Source organism: Cetorhinus maximus, chromosome 23 (genome assembly GCF_964194155.1).
Source record: "Cetorhinus maximus chromosome 23, sCetMax3.hap1.1, whole genome shotgun sequence".
Lineage (NCBI taxonomy): Eukaryota > Metazoa > Chordata > Chondrichthyes > Lamniformes > Cetorhinidae > Cetorhinus > Cetorhinus maximus.
Window position 1 is genome coordinate 50,965,463 of NC_135901.1, and position 15,301 is coordinate 50,980,763.

Here is a 15,301-nt window from a genome sequence, read left to right on the forward strand (position 1 = left end):
AACACCCTTCCCGATTCAGGGGGTCGGAATCTGATAGTGAAAGTAAGAAAGTGACTTGGCTAAATGGAGCCATCACACGAAGCCTCTCTAGACAGATAGCAGCTGACTCTGCCTCTCATGCATTTCAGGCCCCTAAAATAATGATTGGAGACATGGCCGGACTTAAACCTTGGACCCCAGCTGAGGCTCGCGCCATGGTAGCCGAGGCACCCAACCCCATTAAGCGTCCCGCAGCCTTCCTCAATTGGTTGGAGCAAATGTGTGCAATTTATCCACCCCTTCCAGGCGACTTACAAGCCTTATTAAAATTTGCTTATGGCAGCTCCTGGGCCACATTCCGGTGCCACCTGGGGAAAATGGGGATTGGCGGTCCGATGATGATCAAGCTGACATGGGAAATGAAAGTTTAGAGCATTGGTTACGATGGAGGGGACGTATTGCAATTATGGGGGCAGCACAGAGACATGGGGACCTGGGGGAAGTAACTCGGTGTTTGCAGAGGAAAGATGAGGGGGCCCCTGATTTTATTGCCAGATTCAGTAATACCTGGGAAGAGTGTGCAGGTGTTCCCTTGGAGGGCAATGGGCCCTTGGCTATTCAAACGCTGCTGAACTGTTGAACCCAACAAGCCCAGGCCTTTAAGATGCAAAATCTAAATTGGCAAACTATGCGCTGGTCCGAAATTACCACTACCTTGGTCAATATGGACCGTGAGGGACTGTTTGCTAGCCCCAGGGAGGACCCCAAACAACAGAAGACCCAATTCTATCGTCAGGAACAGGGCAGATGTAAGGGACAGGCTAGGGGTCTGAGACAGGACAAATCCCAAGACATTTGCCGTAAATGCGGTAAGAAAGGGCACTGGGCCAGGGACTGCCCATCTACTCCCCCCAAGGAGCCTGCTATGCCACACAGGCAGCCGATAACCGCGGTTCCCTCCTTTACTTATAATAACCCTTATCCACAAAATTAGCGGGGCCCAGGGGAGGTTATATCACTTTCCCAAGGCTCGGAAGCACAACCTATGGTAACCTTTAGAATAGGAGATACACATTTACGAGCCTTGGTGGACACTGGCACTACCCTGTGCTCTGTACCCCCCTCCCTGGGATTGCCCCTTAGTCAGAACAGGGTAGTGACTGTGGGAGTGTCTGGGGTTCCTTTATCAGAGACCCTATCGAAACGGGTTGTTTTATCATTAAAAGACAACCGTGTAGAGGAGACATTGATAGTATCAGCAACCACTCCCTTACCCCTGCTAGGACGCCAGACCCTGTGCAAATTAGGAGCCACTATCTACTGTACCCCTCAGGGCATGTATACGGAGGTACCCTCGCCCCAGACCCATCAGCTAATGTCCCTACTGCTTACCCCCGAAGCTGAGCCCGAACCGACCTTATACTGCTGGCAACTTGAGGGTAACCCTTATGCGGCGAAGATGTGCCGCTTTTGGCAGGAAATTGATAAGCTGCCGTTTTTAACTCCTGTTCGGACTCTGAAAAGCCTGTTACAGGTGGTGCAGTATTACTCTCGCTTACACTGTACTGCGTGGATTACAATGAAAGATCACCCTGAGTATCGCCAAAAGGCCAATGCTCTTGCAGGACAGTTAACCTCCGTCAGCCCCGACCGCTACATTTATTTCGGGGAAGCGGGCATAGGGGTCCCGGTGCACCTAACCACAGAGCAGCAGCCCCTGTTCCGTATGGACCTTGATTCAATGCCCACTTGACACTCGCTATTCGGCCTCCCTTCCTGGCAAAGCACATCGGTCCCATGATTAAACGGTTACAGTCGGCCTCTACCTCTGAATGCATTTGATCTTTTGAGTGGTTTGGACCTGCTGAGGGTAGAATATACCTCCCTGGTATTTCCTGTCAGTTAATCGACCCTCTTGCTGAATTTCAGCGGCAGCAGCCCCCTGAGCAGCCCAGCCTCATTGGCCCTCCAGCCTTGGACATAATCAATAGCGATTTGTGGGCCCTGCAGAATACTCATGTAGGCCGAGTGCTCACTGCCCCGGACCACCGTGTCATACTACGAAAAGATGTTGTGCTGCCCTGCGTTCGACAGTACCGACTGACCCCTGAAGCTGAGGCAGGCATCGCATCAGTCATAGACTCCCTGCTCCAACAAGGGGTTCTCAAGCCTACTGTCAGCACCTGTAACACACCAACACTGCCTATACCTAAAGTTGGACGGCCAGATGAATGGCGTTTTGTGCAGGACTTGCGAGCTGTAAATAACATTGTGATTCCCATAGCCCCGGTGGTGCCCGATGTAAATGTGATTCTATCCTCTATCCCGTCTGAAGCTGCGGTCTACACTGTAGTTGACTTGTGTTCTGCATTCTTCTCTATCCCTCTCCGCCCTGGATAGCCAGTATTTGTTTGCTTTTACATATAAAGGACGACAATATACCTGGACACGGTTTCCCGAAGGGTATACAGAGAGCCCCGCTGGGTATGCAGCTGCTGTGAAATGTGATTTGGAAGAATGCTGTCTGAATGGAAACTCTACCCTGATACAATATGCAGGTGACCTTTTAGTGGCCTCACCTACCCTGGTGGATGGTGTAGAGGACTCAGTGACTTTGCTCCAATTCTTAGCTACAAGAGGCCACAGGGTATCGAGGTCTAAACTACAGTTCTGCCAGTCACAAGTCCAGTACCTGGGATTCACCTTGAAGGCTGGAACTCGGCAAATAGGACCTGATCGAGTACAGGCTATCCTACGAATACCCCCTCCGAAGACTAAAAAGGAAGTCCTTTCTTTTCTAGGCATGGTTGGCTATTGTCGACAATGGATACCCGATTATCGCCTGCATGATGCTGTCCTCTGTGCTGCTACTCTGAAAGAAGCACCCGCACTCGTTCAATGGACTCCAGAACGGGAGTCAGCATTCCGAGCCCTCAAGACAGCTGTAACAACAGCCCCGGCTTTGGGGCTACCTAACTATGCGCGCCCTTTTCAGTTGCACGTCTGTGAGAAGGAAGGAATCTCCACGGGAGTGCTTATACAGGACCATGGAGGAGGAAGGAGGTCCGTTGTTTACTACTCTACGGCTCTCCCTGCTGTAGTACTGGGAATGCCTGCTTGTCTCCGTGACATCGCAGCCACCGCTGCCATGTTCGAAAAGTCTTTACCGTTGGTCCTCGACCACCCTTGTCAGGTGCGAGTACCCCATGCTGTCATGTTACTTTTAAACTCCGCCGCTACACAACATCTTACTGCCTCACGATGTATGGGATACGAAGTAATTTTGCTACCACACCCCTATTATACTTACCGCCGATCGCCTGCAATAATCCTGCCACCTTTGTGCCGGAGCCCCCAACTGATGTGGAGCATGACTGCCTCACAGTGGTCGAACAGTCCACTTCCCCCAGGGTGGATCTGCGGATAGACCCCCTGCTCGATCCGGATGTTATCTTTTACACTGACAGCTTTTCTCATCGACCAAGAGACTATTTACTCCTCGCCGGTTATGCCATCGTGGACCCGCACCGCACTGTAGAAGCCTATGCATTGCCCCCTGGCACTTCAGCGCAGGCAGCGGAACTTTTTGCCCTCACCCGAGCCTGCATCCTGGCCGGTGATCAGGCAGCCAATATTTACACCGATTCCCGCTATGCCTTTGGTGTTGTGCATGATTTCGGACAGATATGGAAAAATCGGGGTTTTATTACATCAGCGGGAAAGTCCATCAAGCATTCCCAACTTGTATTATACCTCCTCGAAGCAATTCAATTGCCCAAGCGCCTGGCAATTATTAAATGTGAAGCACACACTAATTTAACTGATGATGTCTCCAAAGGAAATGCCCGCGCTGACCAGGCAGCCAAAGGAGTAGCTGCCGCACAAGTACCTCTCCTGCAAGCTCTCCGCGTCTCCAGCCACCCTCCCATCCCTGTTTTAGAGTCTTCTGAACTACAGATAGCGCAACAAAACTCTACTCAACAGGAAAAGCGGACATGGGAACGGGCACAATGCAGTACTAAGGAAGGATTTTGGTTTCATCCGGATGGACGGGTGGTCTGTCCCCGAAGTCTGTTTCTGCCCCTGTATCGCCTAGTACATGCACAGGCACATGCAAAGGAGGGATGCAACATGCGATTAAACAACAATGGTTTGCGCCAGGCATAACCCCAACCATACAAAAAATCACTCGCTCTTGTTCAATTTGCCAGCAGAATAACAAAGGGCCAGCAGCCAAGTATGATCGCCTCCCGATGCCCAAGATACCCTTCGAAAATTTACAGATTGATTTTGTACATATGCCCCCGGCCTTGGGATATAAGTATATGTTAGTGATAGTAGACATGTTCACCCGATGGGTAGAAGCTTACCCCACACGAAAAGATGATGCTCAAACGGTAGTGAAAAAATTGTGGAAAGAAATAATACCTAGATACGGAATACCTATGGGAATAAATAGTGACCGAGGGACTCACTTTACCGGAAAGATACTAAAAGACTTCGTGCAGGTTATGGGATTTCAGTGGAGATTGCATATTCCCTACCAGCCACAGTCCTCAGGGATGGTAGAAAGGGTAACTGGGGAATTAAAAAACGCCCTGTCTAAAGTTTGTCAGGATAATAAACTCCCGTGGCCAGAAGCACTCCCAGTAGTGCTTTATGCTATGTGAAATAGAAAAAATAGAGCCACTGGAATAACGCCCCATGAAGCTCTTATGGGACGTCCTATGACTACTGGAGCCCAGCCTCCTGTATGTGCCGAAAAATTAGCCTTAGTTTGGAATGATGAACAGACTTTGGCTTACGCCTAAGCACTATGCAAAACTGCAGCTGAATACAATGAAAGGGTCAGGTGACCGCAGAAGATACTCCTATACACGACTTCCAGCCAGGTGATCAAGTGTATGTAAAAAATCTAAATAAAGAGTCTCTTTCTCCTAGGTGGAAAGGACCCTACCTCGTGTTGCCAACAGCTCGGACAGCTTTGAAGGTTGAAGGGAAGGAAGACTGGATCCATGTCACCCGCCGTAAAAAACATTGTCCCCTGACAGTATAGCAACTGTTACTAAGTGATTTAACTTGCATTATGTATAGGATATTGTGCTTTGTTATATTCTGCAGAGTATGCCCAAGGGACCCTCACCCAAACACCTTTTTGTCTCTATGCCGCACCTATGCTAGAGAGGTAGGTCAGGGTGCCTGTTGGATATGTGCCCAGACTCCCCAACATGGGAGAGAGACGGGTAATTGGCGTGCTGTTCCTCTAAATGACACTGAGTATGCTGACGTTCGAACTTTTGATATTGTAACACCGCAGCACAATATGTTTAGGGGTTAGTTCCGTCGCTCTCCACCTGCCAATGGGTGGAACTATACAGAACATGGGATTAGAATTAGATCCCCACTTGAGCTGGTAAACGCCACCTGCTGGTGTTCCAACCTTACACTCAGCACTTATGATCTGGGACGAAGCTCCTGTCATACTACAGTATCATACATCTTTGGCCTATCTGTCCGAAAGTCCGCCGGTGCTGAACATCCACCAGACCCTCTTAATGGTACATATTGGGTTTGTGGAGATAAAGCTTACCCCTGGTTGCCTGGGATGCCTCAGCTGTCCTTTTCCTCTAATATGTCTGTAGGAAATTCGGAAAAGAACAAAACCACTCCCACCTGGAGTGGCTGTTGCTACCTAGCATACTTAAATCCCTATCTTCGCCATATAGGTAAATCAGATATGCACCCACATCGGCGCCTACATCGCCGTGGCATCTCGGAATCTGAACGATTCTGGATGATTGCTTTGCCCCCTTATGGATCAGCTCGTAATTCACGTGAAATTATCAACCTGGCAGCTGCGCTTGAAAAAGTCGCTAATTCAACGGCTGATGCTCTGATTAAAACACAGAAGCAGATCTCAGCCAGCACCACTGAAATGATAGCATTACGCCTAACCGTATTACAAAACAGGATGGCCCTTGACTTCCTTCTAGCTGAAAAAGGTGGCACTTGTGCTATGATAGGCTCAGAGTGCTGCACTTATGTCCCCGATGTCTCTGAAAATATCACTGACTTGGGAAAGCATGTCATGGACAAGATACAAGAAATAAAGAAGGCTGGGGAAAGTTGGAGCGATTTTTATAAAAATGATTCTCAGTGGTCTACAATACTAGGTTGGTTTTCCGGTTGGGGAAGTTGGTTGCTATACTTTTTAATTGGGATAGTCGTAGCATGTATAATAGGGTGCTGTGCGTGTGTTACTTTATGGATTTGCTGCTCCCAGATTATCAATAGTGTCTCCACTGGATTAGGGGGTGCCCCAATCATTCCCCAAATGATGCACACTGGCCCCAGCGAAGCCCACTGGTGGGGAGAGAAAGTTTACCCCGCCAGGGACCGGCCTTTTCCTCATGGTTATGAACCCTCGTATGATGATGAAGATATTATTCCTCACTGGTGTTAATCTAAAAGAAAAGATTAACAAGGAGGGACTGTGGAGGAATAAAATACGTGTGTAATTGGGAATGAAATAAAATACACTTATAATTGTGAATGAAATAAAATACACGTACAAATGTGAATGAAATAAAATACACGTATAATTGTGAATGAAATAAAATACACGTATAATTGTGAATGAAATAAAATACACCTATATTTGTGAGAGAAATAAACTTAAAATACATGTATAATGTAATTTACTGTAGACTGTCCCCAAACAGTCACGCAGCCAGCACATAAATTAGCAAATCAAAGGGCCAGTGCTACCTTCCCAGACTAAGGGGCTCTGGATGTCAGATACGGTGGCAAAATCTAAGAGAAAAAAACTATTGTGTGTGTGCATTGCCCAGGATATGTAACCAATTATCACTGTCTATTTGCTAAACCATTGACATTGTCCTGTCTATTTGCTAAACCATTGACATTGTCCTGTCTATTTGCTAAACCATTGACATTGTCCTGTCTAATCGTTAAGCCATTAACACTGATCGCTATCTTTTGAAACCCATTTGAAACTATTGTAATTGCCCAAGTTTCTGTCACGAACCTTTTGCTATATCTATGTGTGTAAAGAGGTGTTAGGCAGAGACTGATTCACTCCATTGTATGTGACTCGGCTCTCCGTGATATCACGACTTTAATAAAGACTTCCTAGACAAACCTCTGGGTTCTGAGTGTTCACTCCGTTTTTCTGCGACAGATTCTGTGGTGACAAGTGGTCCTCGTGTTTTTATCTGAGACAGGCCTCAGCCCAGTCATTTGCCCCGAGTGTTGATATGATGGTTCAAGTGAAGAGATGCCGGGTACCGGGAGCATCAGGAACAATAAATAAAACCGAGGTGTCGGTAAATACTGATATAGTTTATTTGTATCTAGTTCCATTTTTATGGATTCTGCTGAATGTGGCCCTTGCCCAGTGTCAGGATATTGGATCAGAGCCACCATGGAAAATGAATTTGACACTGGTGAGATAGACAATGTCAACTGGATCCTCAGTATCTCTGTAACCTCCTCCAGCCCCACAACCCTTCCTGTAAATACAAGGTGTTGTTCTTGGATTACACCCTGAGATAGACAATGTAATTATATTTTAACCTTTATTCTTCAAGTAAAGTATCTCTCTTCGGGCTGTTCTCAAGGTTGTGCAAGATGAAACCAAACAGTGATTTATTTGTACTTCTTGCAGTTTAGTTACTGTATTCACTGCTCACGATGTGATCTGCTCTACATTGGGAAGACCAAACACAGATTGGGTGATCACTTTGTGGAACTACCTCCATTCAGTCTGTCAGCTTGAATCTGAGCTTCCGGTCACTTGTCATTTTAATTCTCTGCCCCACTCCCACTCTGACCTCTCTGTCCTCGGCCTCCTGCACTGTTTCAGTGAAGCTCAATGGGGGCTCGAGGAACAGCTCATCTTTCAATTCGGCACTTTACAACCTTCCACACTCAACATCGAGTTCAGCAGTCTCTGCACCAACAAAGAGTTGTCAGGATCTGGAACATTCTACCTGAAAAGATGCTGGAACCTGATCCAGAACTCACTGCCTACGAGCAGCTCACTGCCTACGAGCAGGCTGGAAGCAGACATGATCAATGCTTTAAAATTGAATTGGACCAGCGTTTAAGAGAAATAAATATGCAGGGGGTTGAAGACACAGCGGGGCAATGAGACAGACTGGACTGCTCTACTGAAAACTGGCATGGATTCAATGGGCTGAATGGCCTCTTTCTGTGCTGTAATTACACTGATGCATTTGTTTGACCACTCCTCATAATTTAACCCTTGGAGTCCAGTTGTTATTCAGGTACATCTGCACTGCTCTCCCTCTAAGGCCAATATAGTCTATCCTTCCAAAAGTGTGATGCCCAGAACTGAACACAGTATTCCTGTCCTGATGAAAGGTCATGTTGACTCGAAACATTAACTCTGTTTCTCTCCACAGATGCTGCCAGGCCTGCTGAGTACTTCCAGCATTTTTTATTTTTATTACAGTGGTTCAGGTGCAGTCTAACCAGGATTTTGAAAATGTTGGTGCTTTTCCCACAAACAGAACAGACAAACTTTTTTCCTTCCACAATCAAAGTCCGATGATATTCAGGTCCTGAGGAATCGAATGACTCTGTTAGATTTTGATGTGAAGTTTGGTTTGAATTTCCCCGTCTCCAAATCCGTCCCATTGAAAACCCTGTACAAAGGAGATTATAAAAAATTCATCCCTGTCAGTCCAGGATAGAAATTAAGAGACAAACATTTCTCTGGGTTGGAGTTTTCTGTGTGTAAATCCTCCCCTTCTAACCCCCTGTAAAAGGAGTTTCCAAACACTCGGTGTAAACTGGGCTCCGGGAGTTTGTAATCCGGGTTTGGAGTCCTACACCGGGTGTTTGTGAATCCTCCCAGTCCACCCTCCGGCTCCATTCCTCTCCTGCACTTGGCCCATTCTCACCCGCTGGACTTTCAACCCGGCCGCCTTGATCCCGATCCCCACCCGCGCTGCGCATGCTCCAATTCAAGCCCGGCCACGCCCCTCATTCACTCCGATTGGCCGGAGGAACAGCCGCTCCCGCTGGTCCTCCAGGCCCGCCCCCTGTCCCTATTGGTCCGGAGCTACCGTCAATCATTGTCAGCTGGAGCATGTGTAGCGCGTGAAATCAGGCGTGAGGAGAACTGGAGCGAGCCGATTTAAAATGCGGGATTTACAAAGAGCGAGTGCGGACTGAGAGCTGGAAAAAAAGCCCGTGAGCATAGATAGGGCTGGCGGGTGAGTTGGGAGGCTTTATGAATTTACGGTCTCTGTCCTAAACCCTCAATAAGGAACCATCCTTCCAAACACAGATTAGGCAATTTCTCCGGAAGTAGGCCCGAGTTAACGGCCGCCAACTTTATAGGGGGCAAGGAGCAGCAGAGCGCATGTGCGGTCACCATCTTTATAGAGGGCAAGGCGCAGCAGAGCGCATGTGCGGTCACCATCTTTATAGGGGGTAAGGAGCAGCAGAGCGTATGTGCGGTCACCATCTTTATAGAGGGCAAGGAGCAGCAGAGCGCATGTGCGGTCACCATCTTTATAGGGGGCAGGAAGCAGCAGAGCGCATGTGCGGTCACCATCTTTATAGGGGCAAGGAGCAGCAGAGCGCATGTGCTGTCACCATCTTTATAGGGGGCAAGGAGCAGCAGAGCGCATGTGTGGTCACCATCTTTATAGCGGGCAATGTCCAACAGGGAGCATGCGTGGGCGCCATCTTTACAGAGGCTGCAGGCCCGGATGAATGACCCGCAGGAGGGACAATAAATCAGAGATAGAGTTTGGTGTGAAATCAATGGGTTGTTGTAAAACAGGAGATCAGGGGAACAGTCAGAAACAACAACAGCTTCTATTAACATCATAAATCATCCCAGTGAGCTTCACAGGGAAATTATAAAATAAAGTATAACATTCAGACACAGGAGGTGACCAAAATACTTAAATAGTCACTTGTTTGTACAGAATTTGATTATTACTGAAAAAAGAGACAAGCTGTCAAAGCTTTTCCTGTTGCACTCACCAGGACAGACGCAAGAATCCCAAATTTCAAAGGGAACCACAATTTATACTGCACGAGAAAAGGGTGCTGATTGGTTGGCCCGTCGGCTCTGATTGGTTGTTGCCATGGACAATACAGCCAGGAGCTGTCATCCCCTCTGCTTTTGTTTAATTCCACAAAAGACCCCGTGCCTGGACTTGTTCCTTCTGCCTGCAGAGGCCAGGTCCCTGTGGATGAACATATGTAGCTTCTAGCAAGTGTAAGTGAGACACATTACAAGCCTGACTGATAATTTTTGAAATTTGGTATTCTTCCCTCTATCCTGATGAGTACAAGATAAAATGTTTTGACAGAATGTCTTTTTTTATTAATACTAAGTTGTCTTAAAGGGGGAAAGTGTGGTAGACAGAGGGAGAGAATCTCAGAGCTTGGGGTCGAGGGAACTGAAGGCACGGACACGAATGGTGGAGAAATTAAAACAGGGAATGCTAGAATTAGAGCAGTGCAGATATCATAGAGGGTTGTGGGTCTGCAGGAGCCACAGAGAGGAGGCCATTGGGGGATTTGAAAACAAGGATGAGATTTTTAAAATCGAGTCGCTCCTTGAACGGGAGCCAAGGAAGGTCAGGGAATGGGCCTAGCTGTGAGTGAAGACACAGACAGCAAAAATATGGATGTCTTCAAGGTTACGGAGGGCAGAATGTGGGAGACCAGCCAGGAGTGTGTTGGAATGGTCAAGTCTGGAGGTAAAAATGGCTGTGATAAGGGTTTCAGCAGCAGATGAGACACTCCTGAGACAGGGGTGGGGTCGGGTGATATTACGGAGGTGGAAACAGGCGATCTTAGTAATGGCACAGACATGAGGTCAGCAGCTCATTTCGAGATCAAATGTGACACCGAGGTTGTGAACAGACTGGTTTAATCTCAGACCGTTCCCAGGGAAAGGGATGGAGTTGGTATCTGGGAAATGGAGATTGGAGCAGGGACTGAAAACAGTGTCTTCAGTCTTCTCAGTGTTTAATTGGAGTTAATTAGTCATCAGGAAGAGAAGCAGGAACCAGAATGGGCCATGAGACTGATCCCAGGTTTAACTCAGTTAGAGAGGGAGAGAAGGAAGGAAGGAAACTCTGGGACATTGGGAGAAACCACCTTCATAATCGCTCATTAAATCTCCACACAGTTAGTTTTGAACACAAGGTTAACATCTGCTATTCTGTCTGGTCGGTCAGGGGGTTTCAGATTAATGTTTTGTCACGAGTAATCACTGAGGTGAATGATCAGACATATTGTCAACTCCAATTATAGAAATTTGTTAAAAATATACAGAAAGAATTGTCCAAAACTCTGTTTGGATTTCAGCACAGGGAGGAGGGAGAGTGTGTGGGATGGGGATTTGCAGCTTTGGGGGAACAAGAGAGGAAAAAATGTTCCATAGAATTGTCTGTTCTGAATTTCTATCCTGTTCTTACAGTGATGGATCTTGTAAACTCCTTTTACAGATAATTAGAAGGGGAGGATTTTCAGGCAGGAAACTCAAACCAAACATCACATCAAGATCTGACACAGTCACTCGATTCATCAGGACCTGAATATCATCACCTTTGAATGTGGACGGAGAAACGTTTGTCTGTTCTGTCTGTGGGAAAAGATTTCAAACATCAGTGTGACTGGAAAAGCACCGAGACACACACACACCCGAGTGAGAGTATCCCTGTGAACTGACTGTGGAAAGAGCTTTAACCAGTTACACAGCCTGAAATAACATCACACCATTCACAGCAGGGAGAAACTGTACACGTGTTCTCTGTGTGGACGAGGCTTCAACTGATCATCAAACTTAGAGAGACACAGGGACACCTGGACCATGGAGAAACGGTGGAAATGTAAGGACTGTGAGAAAGGATTCAATCGTCCATCCGAACTGGAAACCCATCGACGCAGTCACACTGGGGAGAGACCGTTCACCTGCTCTGAGTGTGGGAAGGGATTCAAGCGGTTATCCCACCTGCTGACACACCAGCGAATTCACACTGAGGAGAGGCCATTCAGTTGTACTTCCTGTGGAAAGAGATTCAGGACTTCATGGAACCTCAAAGTACACCAGCGAATTCACACTGGAGAAAGGCCTTTCACCTGCTCCGAGTGTGGGAAGGGATTCACTCGGTCATCCCACCTGCTGACACACCAGCGAGTTCACACTGGAGATAGGCCATTCACCTGCTTTGAGTGTGGGAAGAAATTCACTCTGTTATCCCACCTGCTGACACACCAGCGAGTTCACACTGAGGAGAGGCCATTCAGTTGAACTTCCTGTGAAAAGAGATTCAGGACTTCATGGAACCTCAAAGTACACCAGCGAATTCACACTGGAGAGAGGCCTTTCACCTGCTCCGAGTGTGGGAAGGGATTCACTCAGTCATCCCACCTGCTGACACACCAGCGAATTCACACTGCAGAGAGACCATTCACCTGCTCCCAGTGTGGGAAGGGATTCACTCAGTCATCCACCCTGCTGAAACACCAGCGAATTCACACAAGGAGAGGCCATTCCGCTGCACTTCCTGTGTAAAGAGATTCAGCCTTCATTCCACCTCAGTGTACGCCAGTGAATTCACATGGGAGACAGGCTGTTCACCTGCTCGGAGTGTGGAAAGGGATTCACTCATTTATCCAACCTGTTGAGGCACTAGCGAGTTCACAATGGGGAGATGCTGTTCACCTTCTCCGAATGTAGGAAGGGATTCACTTAGTCATCCCACCTGCTCAGACAGCAGTGAGTTCACAAGTGTCTGCAGAGGTTGGATTCTGCTGTTATTGCTGCTGTTAATCACATGCGGAACTGAACTGTGTTCATTCTGACAGTTTTGGTTTGTTTCTATTGCTGTTCATAATCCCTGTAACTGGGCTGAAGTTTAATATCTTGAAGTCTGTTAAATAAATCAGTTTTGTTTCATACTCTCAGAATGTCGAGTCCTTGATTTCTCCAGGATAAGAGAAGACTGATTGATGTCCTGTTCCTAATGGCTCCATTTTTGGATCTTTTCTCCTCTCTTAACTCTAGATTCTTTCAGTTCTCAGACCTTTGGTTACTCTCATGGATACGTCCCAGCTCCCCACAACTCCCAGAGAGCCTTGGGATCCAGGGAAGTATCAGTGTTAAAAACAGAAAATGCTGGAAATAACCGATACTTTTCCAAGTGCCAATTGATTTTCTCCCAGATTATTGTCTCCAGCCTTTCCCCACAACTGATATGAAGCTGATTGTCCTAGAATAGCTGTGTTTTTGAACAGGGGTGTAACATTTACAATCTATCAGTTCTTTGACACCACTACTATATAAGGAGGATTGGAAGATTGTGACCAGAGCCTCCACAAGTTCCATGTGAAGGATGCTGTCTCTGACAGTGCAGCAGTCCCTCAGTGTCACCCTGGAGTGTCAGCCTAGATAATGTGCTCAGGTTTATTAATATTTCCTCTTGTTATTGATGTGGGTCATTAAGAAACAATGGACTCTTATGATGTCATCCAGTCCCAGTGCAATGATGTCATCCAGTCCCAGTGCGATGATGTCATGAAGACTATTAAATACCAGCGGAGCCTTAGTGGTGAAAACAGTTTTGTTCGAGATGGCAGCAAGTCCATTACTGATAGATGTGGATTATGAAGCTGAGCAACACGTACAGTATATATCCCATCTCCTGACACTCTGCCCCCACCTCTCGACACACTGCCCCCATCTCCCAACACCCTACCACCATCTCCTGACACTCTGCCCCCACCTATTGACACACTGCGCCAATCTCCCGACACTCTGCCCCCATCTCCCAACTCCCGACATGCTGCCCCATCTCCCGACACTCTGCCCCATCTCCCGACACACTGCCCCATCTCCCAACACTCTGCCCCCCATCTCCCGACACTCTGCCCCCATCTCCTGACACTCTGCCCCCGTCTCCCGACACTCTGCCCCCGTCTCCCGACACACTGCCCCATCTCCCGACACACTGCCCCATCTCCCGACACTCTGCCCCCATCTCCCGACACTCTGCCCCCATCTCCCGACACTCAGCCCCCGTCTCCCGACACTCTGCCCCCATCTCCCGACACTCTGCCCCATCTCCCGACACTCTGCCCCATCTCCTGACACTCTGCCCCATCTCCCGACACTCTGCCCCCATCTCCTGACACGCTGCCCCCATCTCCCGACACTCTGCCCCATCTCCTGACACTCTGCCCCATCTCCCGACACTCTGCCCCCATCTCCTGACACTCTGCCCCCATCTCTCGAACAGCCCGTCTCTACCTCTGCTGAACCCACACAGGATGCACCATGTTGAAACCAGAGGAAAGGCCTGGGTGAGAAATTTTAATTCACCAAGGGTGTGCACATGGGGGTTTGACAAAATATTAAGTTTCCTGTTTTTAACAAGGACACAGAAAATGTATTCATTGGAACCACTTCCAGCTCTTGTCCATTCTGACATCCCGTGGGCCAGCTCACCCTCTCACTGGGTTCATGCTGAATGTCAATCCAGGCTGGGAGCCATTGGGTGGATGGGCAATGGGTGGATGAGTGGGTGAAGGAATGTTCAGTTCACAGGGAGGGGGATGGGGGAGGGGGGTTGGTGCTGGTGGTGGGAAGTGTTCATTCTGAAGGAATCCCACCTGAAACAGTGACCACTAACTTATCACTTTCCAATGGTGATTGACCTGATGTTTATTTCTCCAGGTTTGTTCTGTTCAGTATTTATATATTTTTTTATCTTTGCTAAAACATATTGTTCTGACACTGAAATACAGAGAATTTTAATTATGTTAATGTCAATCTCCATCGAGTGCACAGGAGGACTCAACTGGTCAAAACTTTTTATGGTATCAATAAACAAAAATCCTACAAGATGTTTTTTTGGGGAATTGTTTTTCTCTGAGACCAGGGATGGTCAAACTATGTCCCAAAGTTCAGATTTGGGCCTTGAGCCTGGGCTATGGGGCCCACATACATGGAGCACCATTACCAGATGTCCTTCATCCCTGATTTTAATCACTCCACCATTGGTGGCCGTGCCTTCAGCTGCCTGGACCCTAAGCTCTGAAATTTTCTCCCTAAACCTCTCACCTTTCTCATTCACTTTCCCCCTTTCAGACACTCCTTATAACTAACCTCTTTGACCAAGCTTTTGGCCATCTGGCCTAATATGTCCTGCTCCTGTGAAATTCCTTGGGACATTTTACCATGTTAAAAGCTTGATATAAATAGAAGTTGTTGTTGTTCTTCACAGTATCACATTATCTTTACAGT